General features: G+C 38.7%; 1 protein-coding gene across 3 annotated transcripts in view; it reads left to right on the top strand.

The window, feature by feature from the left end:
* The window catches only part of LOC112149032 (von Willebrand factor A domain-containing protein 5A), a 307,412-nt gene that overhangs the window by 238,733 nt on the left and 62,045 nt on the right, over nt 1–6,634 (top strand). The window lies entirely within an intron of this gene.

The raw sequence follows: 6,634 nt of genomic DNA, 5'->3' as shown, positions 1-6,634 counted from the left end.
GCTCCGTCTGTGGATGTCTCTCTCAGAATGAATAAATATACGATGTCAAGGAATACGTTATTTTTGACGTGCTGGTTGTTCCTATTAAATCAGAGCTCCACCAGCTCCGAGCCACAAAGCCCGCCCCGCGCGGCGATCCGCTGCTCCCGCCTGTCAACCATGTGATCCTGAGCTTGGCTCACGCGTGCGCGCGCGTGTCTGTGAATTTTAAGGTTCACACACCGGCTGTGTCGGCGCGCATTCCAGTCCATGTAAACGCGAGTAGAAGTCCGATAATCTGCTACGCGCGTTTACATAGAACCCCCATGGAAAGCGGCCCCCGAATGCGCACCGATGCAGACGGCGCGCGCGCGAGCACCCCTCACCTCCAATGAATGGAAGACACACAGATCAGATTTATTTATTGTAAAGAGTTCTACAAAAATCTACAAAAAATGAAATCCTTCAAAGATTTTCTCGGTACCGGGGCTTCTCTCTCACTCTGAAGGAGGATCTGTTAATACAGACATTTGAAACTGAATAAAAATAGTTTTCTCTAGTCTAGTCAGCCAGTCAATATGTGGTTTCTTCAGTAATATGTATCTCCTGTATGGTCATTATTATTATTATTTTAATTTATTACTGATTTATGGAAGTTTTTTAGTTCCATCAGACTGAATTTTTTTTAACCCCTGAACTTTTTATGCTGATTTTTTTTAACCACTGATTTTTTTCTAACCTCTGAATTTTTGTTCTGAATTCTCTTAACCTCTGAATTTTTATTCAAAATTTTTATTGTGATTTTTTTATTCTGAATTTTCTTAACCTCTGAATTTTTATTCAAAATTTTTATTGTGATTTTTTTATTCTGAATTTTCTTAACCTCTGAATTTTTATTCTAAATTTTTATTCTGAATTTTTATTCTGAATTTTCTTAACCTCAGAATTTTTTTCTGAATTTTTATTGTGAATTTTTTTTCAACCCTTGCTTTTTAAAATGCAACATTTTATGCTCCCAAAAATATTTTCTATCTTAAAAAAATCAGTGTTTTTAATTTCGAGACTTAAAATTTCAATGGGTCAGAAATTCAACATAAAAAAAATTCAGAGTCTTATGGAACTAAAAAACTTCCATACTGATTTGCCTGCTTTTTAATTCATTATTTAATATATTTATTTATTTTATTAATTATTTTGTGTTAAAAACAAAGGTATTTGATAACATTTGAATGTTTTATCAGTGCTTTTCTTGTGAAAATCCTGATGCGGCCTCACCCAGACTCTGCCTCCAGTGGCCCCCGGCTGAATTGAGTTTGAGATCCATGAATTAAAGGTTCAAACATGAGTAATCCCACAGTTCTCAAAGTCTTTCATGGATTTTTTTTCCAGAGACTTCGTAAGGTTTTACAAAGATTCTGGAGTTCAAAATCCACTTGCTGTGGATTTGTTTTCTTTTGCTTCGCCAGATCAGCATGATATTTGCATAAATGGTCATTAAGAAAGACAGGTGTACCTTTTAGGTGTTTCAGCAGATCTATCTTGTGCTTTTGATTCACAAACCTGATCAGGATCGCTGGTTTATCCGTATTCTTTCTCTGAGGAAGCGGATGAGGTCCAAGGAAATCCCTTTAGACGCAAAAAAAACTCCAACTTTATTCTCCATGGAGTTTGCATCCATCACAGCTCCGTCAGCATCCATGCTAACGTTGGTAGCTCCAGGCTGTGTCCTGGGTTGTATTTGAAGTCCCGTTAGAATCACATTATTCCTCCGTGCCTGTTGATTGATGTCATGCATCCTTCATTCCAGGAGATCTTGGCGATTATCTCGTTGTTCGTTACGTGCCTTTTCTACGGTAATCTTCCATGAGTTGTAGCTGCGGTGATAGTTTAGCTTCAAGATCCAGCAGAGCTGTTAGCTTAGCTTCAAGAAAAAGAGCAGGGCTTAACCTAGCTTGTATGTCGCCTAGCGCGGTTTTGACCTCTGCCAAATCAGCTTCAAAACTTTTCTTCGGTGCCATGTTCAACTCTCCTCGTTGCGGTAGCTGTTTGCAGCAGCTTGGTGATTAAAATCGCTTGTGGGCAACTTTAAAAGACTTTCAAAGCCGAAGAGTAGAGGAGACGCGCATCTGCTCGTCGTGACCCGGAACCGGAAACATACATTTTTTAAATAAAAAATTATAAAAAAATTTCATGTAACATGATGACTGTATAACTGGGCAAAACTTAATAAGTGAAGACAGATCATTTTAAAATACAACACAAAAATGCTGTTACAAGGTGCTGTTGCACTATAAAATTGAAACTATAATTACAAATCTGTCACGGTTCCACCCTCAGTTTCTACCCCCGACCACCAGAGGGAGCCCTCGCTAGACTTTAAGCCCTGCTCTCACCTTACTACAACTCTTATCAGCCACTGCCATGGCTTCCTGTGTGCACAGCTGGTTTCCATCAGCATCAGTACCATCTTGCATTTAAACTAGAGCTGTCAGGCGAATAAAATTTGTAATCGCGATTAATCACATTTTGTCCAGAGTTAACTCGCGATTAATCGCAAATTTACATGTGGCCTTTTTTTAAGGAAAAAAATGTGTGGTTCGTGGAATTTAGCAGTTCTACATTAATTATGAAAACAAGAATGACAAAATTAATAGTTTTCGTCAGAAATACTTTATTTTGTAACATTGTATTGAGATAAACTTTCTTAACAATAAAAGGCTGTAACATAAAATGCCTAACAAAAGCCCAAGTGCAAGTGAAGGGCATTTTAAATTCAAAACTTCAATCAACGTTCAGTAAAATAAAATAAAAAACATCAAAAATAAAATTTCCATAACACTTTCATGTTCATTTTTTGTCAGGACCAAATCTTTTCCTCCTCTGCTGAACTACAGTAATAAATGAAATAGAGATTTATCATTTCCAATTAACTTTTGTTTTTTAAAACATTAAAGACTGAGAAAAGCGGGATACTCTGTGGATAGTTTTACAGTCTGTTACTGCCACCGCGTTCTCTGGCTGCAGCTCGATGCAGCGACGTGTCCTGCGGAGCTCACGCCATGAATATGCCGGCAGACAGACCGCTATGCTGGGGCTGGATCACGCTTAAACCTCCAGAACGTTTAAAACGTCCCCCGGTGCGCTTGCTGTTCGGAACGTCGGGGGTCCGCAGCTCTCGGGACGCGGCGCCGGATGCGAGCCGGTACCACCAGACGTGGTACTGGACGCGAACCGGAGCCGGGTTAGGGTGCAGGAGCTCTCCAGGTCCTAGCGCCGGCCGGTTTTAGCTCGCAGCTCGGTGGTTGGAGACCCGCCCGTGATTTCGTGAGAGCAGCCGGTGAGTTGGAGGGCGGGACGCCAGCGCGCGGTATGGAAAGGCACGTATAAGAAAGTCCGCGAAAAAAATTGTCGGCGTCAAGCACATGTCAGATTAATGCGTTTTTTACGCGACAAATCTGACAGCCCTAATTTAAACCCACCTCAGACACTTCTTCAGTGTGAAGTCTTGGTTTTGCCTTGACAGTCTGAGCATTTTCTCTCGTTTAATCTTACTAGTGTTTGACCTTTGCCGGATTTTCCTAGTTATCCTGCCTTGCTCATAGTTTTTTACCTTAGCCTGGTTTTGACTACGCCGCTGACTTTTCCATGCCTGTTTTTTCCTCGCCATTAAAAGCTACGTTTGCACATGGATCCAATGTTTCTGCCTTTTCATCACAAAAGACTTCGCCAGACACGGATCTAGGTGTTTCAAGGCCTTCATACCCGGGAGTTTAACCAACATACTACTGGAGCATGGTTTTCAGTAGTGATGGTAAATTTGATTCCTTTTACTGTCTTGAGTTTTAATAAGTCACTCACCAAAGTGAATCGAATCATTTGAGTCACTGAGTCACTTATTCAGAGAGTGCAAAGTAAGACATGTTGCATCCAAATTATTCTTATTACTAAATTAAATATGAAAAAAATCAAAACAAATCATTTTATTGTGGGACAGAAAAAATAATCATTTAAAGTTATACAAGATTTTTTTTTTCTTAATAACGTAAATTAAATTTCTGGTTAAAGAAAGTGAAAATAAAGAAAATGCAAATAAGAGAAATATTTTATAAGGTAAATCAAGAGCACAAATTAACTGTTTCTGAGTTTTGTAGTTTTATTACAATATTGGAGCAATTAATTAGCAAGTTGGATGTCAACATCAGTTTATTTTTTTAAAAAGTGGTGGAATTGATTAATATTCTTTTATTTGCTTTGCAAGAAAAAAACAAATTTAATAATACCGTATATCTTCCAATAGTATCCCCAGCGTTTATTCCAATAATTTGGCAGCCGGCCCGGCCTTTATGAGACCGGCGTTTATCTGAGTCCGGCGTTTATTCCTTCACAGACAGAATGAGGATGGCTAATGGGTTCAAACTCGATCACAAAATATAGACAACACTGGATGAACATTACAATAATATTTCCAGATTTATTTACATTTTCAGAACAGTATGGTAATAGGCTACCATTAGCATCAAGAAACTTGGTAATATGACAGGAATGATGTTTTGTCAAAAAATGATAGACGCTGGTCTGCTCCAGTCCAACTCACCAACAAAAGCGTTCATCAGTCCAACAAATTCACTAGGTAGCGGGATGATATGAAAATCAGCACAAAAACAGCTATAGGATAAGAAACACTTTCTTTTCACAACTTTCTCGCCATTATCCCGTAGGCGCTGACCGGGACCAGTCCAACTCCTCCCCAAAAGCGTCCATCAGTCCAAAAAATTCACCAAGTTGAATGATTCGTTCATGACTTGCACATCACTAGTTGTCAGTTACATAATTTATCTGCCACCACTGACACCATTATGGACCAATACAACACCAGCGCCATCCCGATCCATGTCCACCACGTTGGCAGTGCCTGACGTCTCTTTAGCCATCTCAGCTTCAGCGTCCGGTGTAAGGAATCAAAAAAAATATGTGATCTGTTTACCATGGCATGCTTTCACAGCTGTAGCAGTTAGACCCTGTCAGGAAAAAAGGCTAAGGGCCTCAACATGTCCTGAAAAGGGCCCCATCATCAAATATTATACCTTTTCAATGTAGCATAAATGTCAACATCCTGTGAGCGTAAAAAGGTGATTTTTGCCAGTTAGTCATTCCAAGGTCATCATTCAAACATCCATGAACACATGATGTTGGTTAACAGACAAGCAGCTCCACCTGGCCATAGGGCACCTTGAGGTTGGTAGTAGGCAGTCAAATGTTGGAGGTGGACTTGTCATCATCAGACTTGCATCATTACAAAGAAATACTAGTAAAGTTTGTGGTAGACCTAGGAGTGATGCCTCAGATCGAAACCATGACCAGAACCCAAGGATCCATGTTGTCAGACATGGCGTTGCAAATGCCATACTGCTGCAGGCTCATTTACCAAATGTGAGGGGTACTAGGGTTTTAGACAAACCATCAAACAGAAAAAAGGATCACATGAGTTCAAGGAGTGAAAATGCTGGATATGATATGCCGGATTTTTTTTTCTCCCATCAAAACCACCAGCAAGCATTGTTCTAATAATGATGGGTCAGGAAAAAAAAAACATACACAGTGGAGGAAAAATAAAATTATGCCCTGATTGACTACCGTCTTGTATGTACCCCACCTTTGCCTAACAGTATCTGGGATTGGCTCCAGCAACCCAATAACTCCAAAAGGGATTTGATTAGGTTTATGTAATGGATGAAGGGAAAATTGACAGGTAAGCAGGATCACTTAAGTGCAGCATTTTACAGTAATCAGAACTTCTGGAAGAGTATAAGTGAATCTGTGAAATTTAAAGTTTTTTTTCTGGAAAAGAGAGACTCAAAGGTCAACCGCAGCAAGACCCAGAGTAAGTGTATCAATCAGGAGTGCTCATGTCATATTGAGGTTGCAGGGAGCAGAGATGAAAGTGGACTGTCTTTCTTTGTTAACAGATTTGCTTGCTAATCTGTTAACAAAGTTTATTAAAGGTTCTTATTAAGCTTATTGACACAGAAGTCGGTGTGAGACATCTATCATGCTATTAAATTTCTTACAAGAACCGTAGACATTAATAAGCCTTACTAATCTGTTAACAAGTTTTGCTAATAATTCTTATTAAGCTTGTTAACATTTATTAACAATTTGTTCCACGTATACGATGGCAGTAAATGTAACAATAAGCATCATATTAACACTTTAATAATGCTTGTAAATGTGTTAACTTAGGAATTTAATAAGCCTTATTAGTCTTACTAACACCAATAAATGTCTTACTAACACCTTATAAGAACGTTAATAATGCTTATTAATGTGTTAAGAAAGCTTGTTAAGGAATCTTATTATAAAGTTTCACCAAAAACTGTATTCAATTTTAAACAATCTAAAGCTATAGATCATGGGTCAAAAACCTAGCCCCTAAAGTTTATATGATACTGATTCACACACAAGAATCAAACAGTGGTAGAATCCCAAAACGGTCATCAAAGTACAGAGTAACAGCCAGACAAAGGGACAGAATTTGTCCAACTATGATGCCAAACTATGCTGTGAAGAACTGGCATATTATCTCCTCTATAATAAAGTTGTTTAAAGTAGTCTTTTAATTATAACAATACCATTTTTAGCCAAAATCAAAAAGCCT

The sequence above is a fragment of the Oryzias melastigma genome, linkage group LG13 (assembly GCF_002922805.2).
Source record: "Oryzias melastigma strain HK-1 linkage group LG13, ASM292280v2, whole genome shotgun sequence".
NCBI lineage: Eukaryota > Metazoa > Chordata > Actinopteri > Beloniformes > Adrianichthyidae > Oryzias > Oryzias melastigma.
Note: the sequence above shows the minus strand (reverse complement) of the source record. Positions and strands in the feature narration are given on the sequence as shown.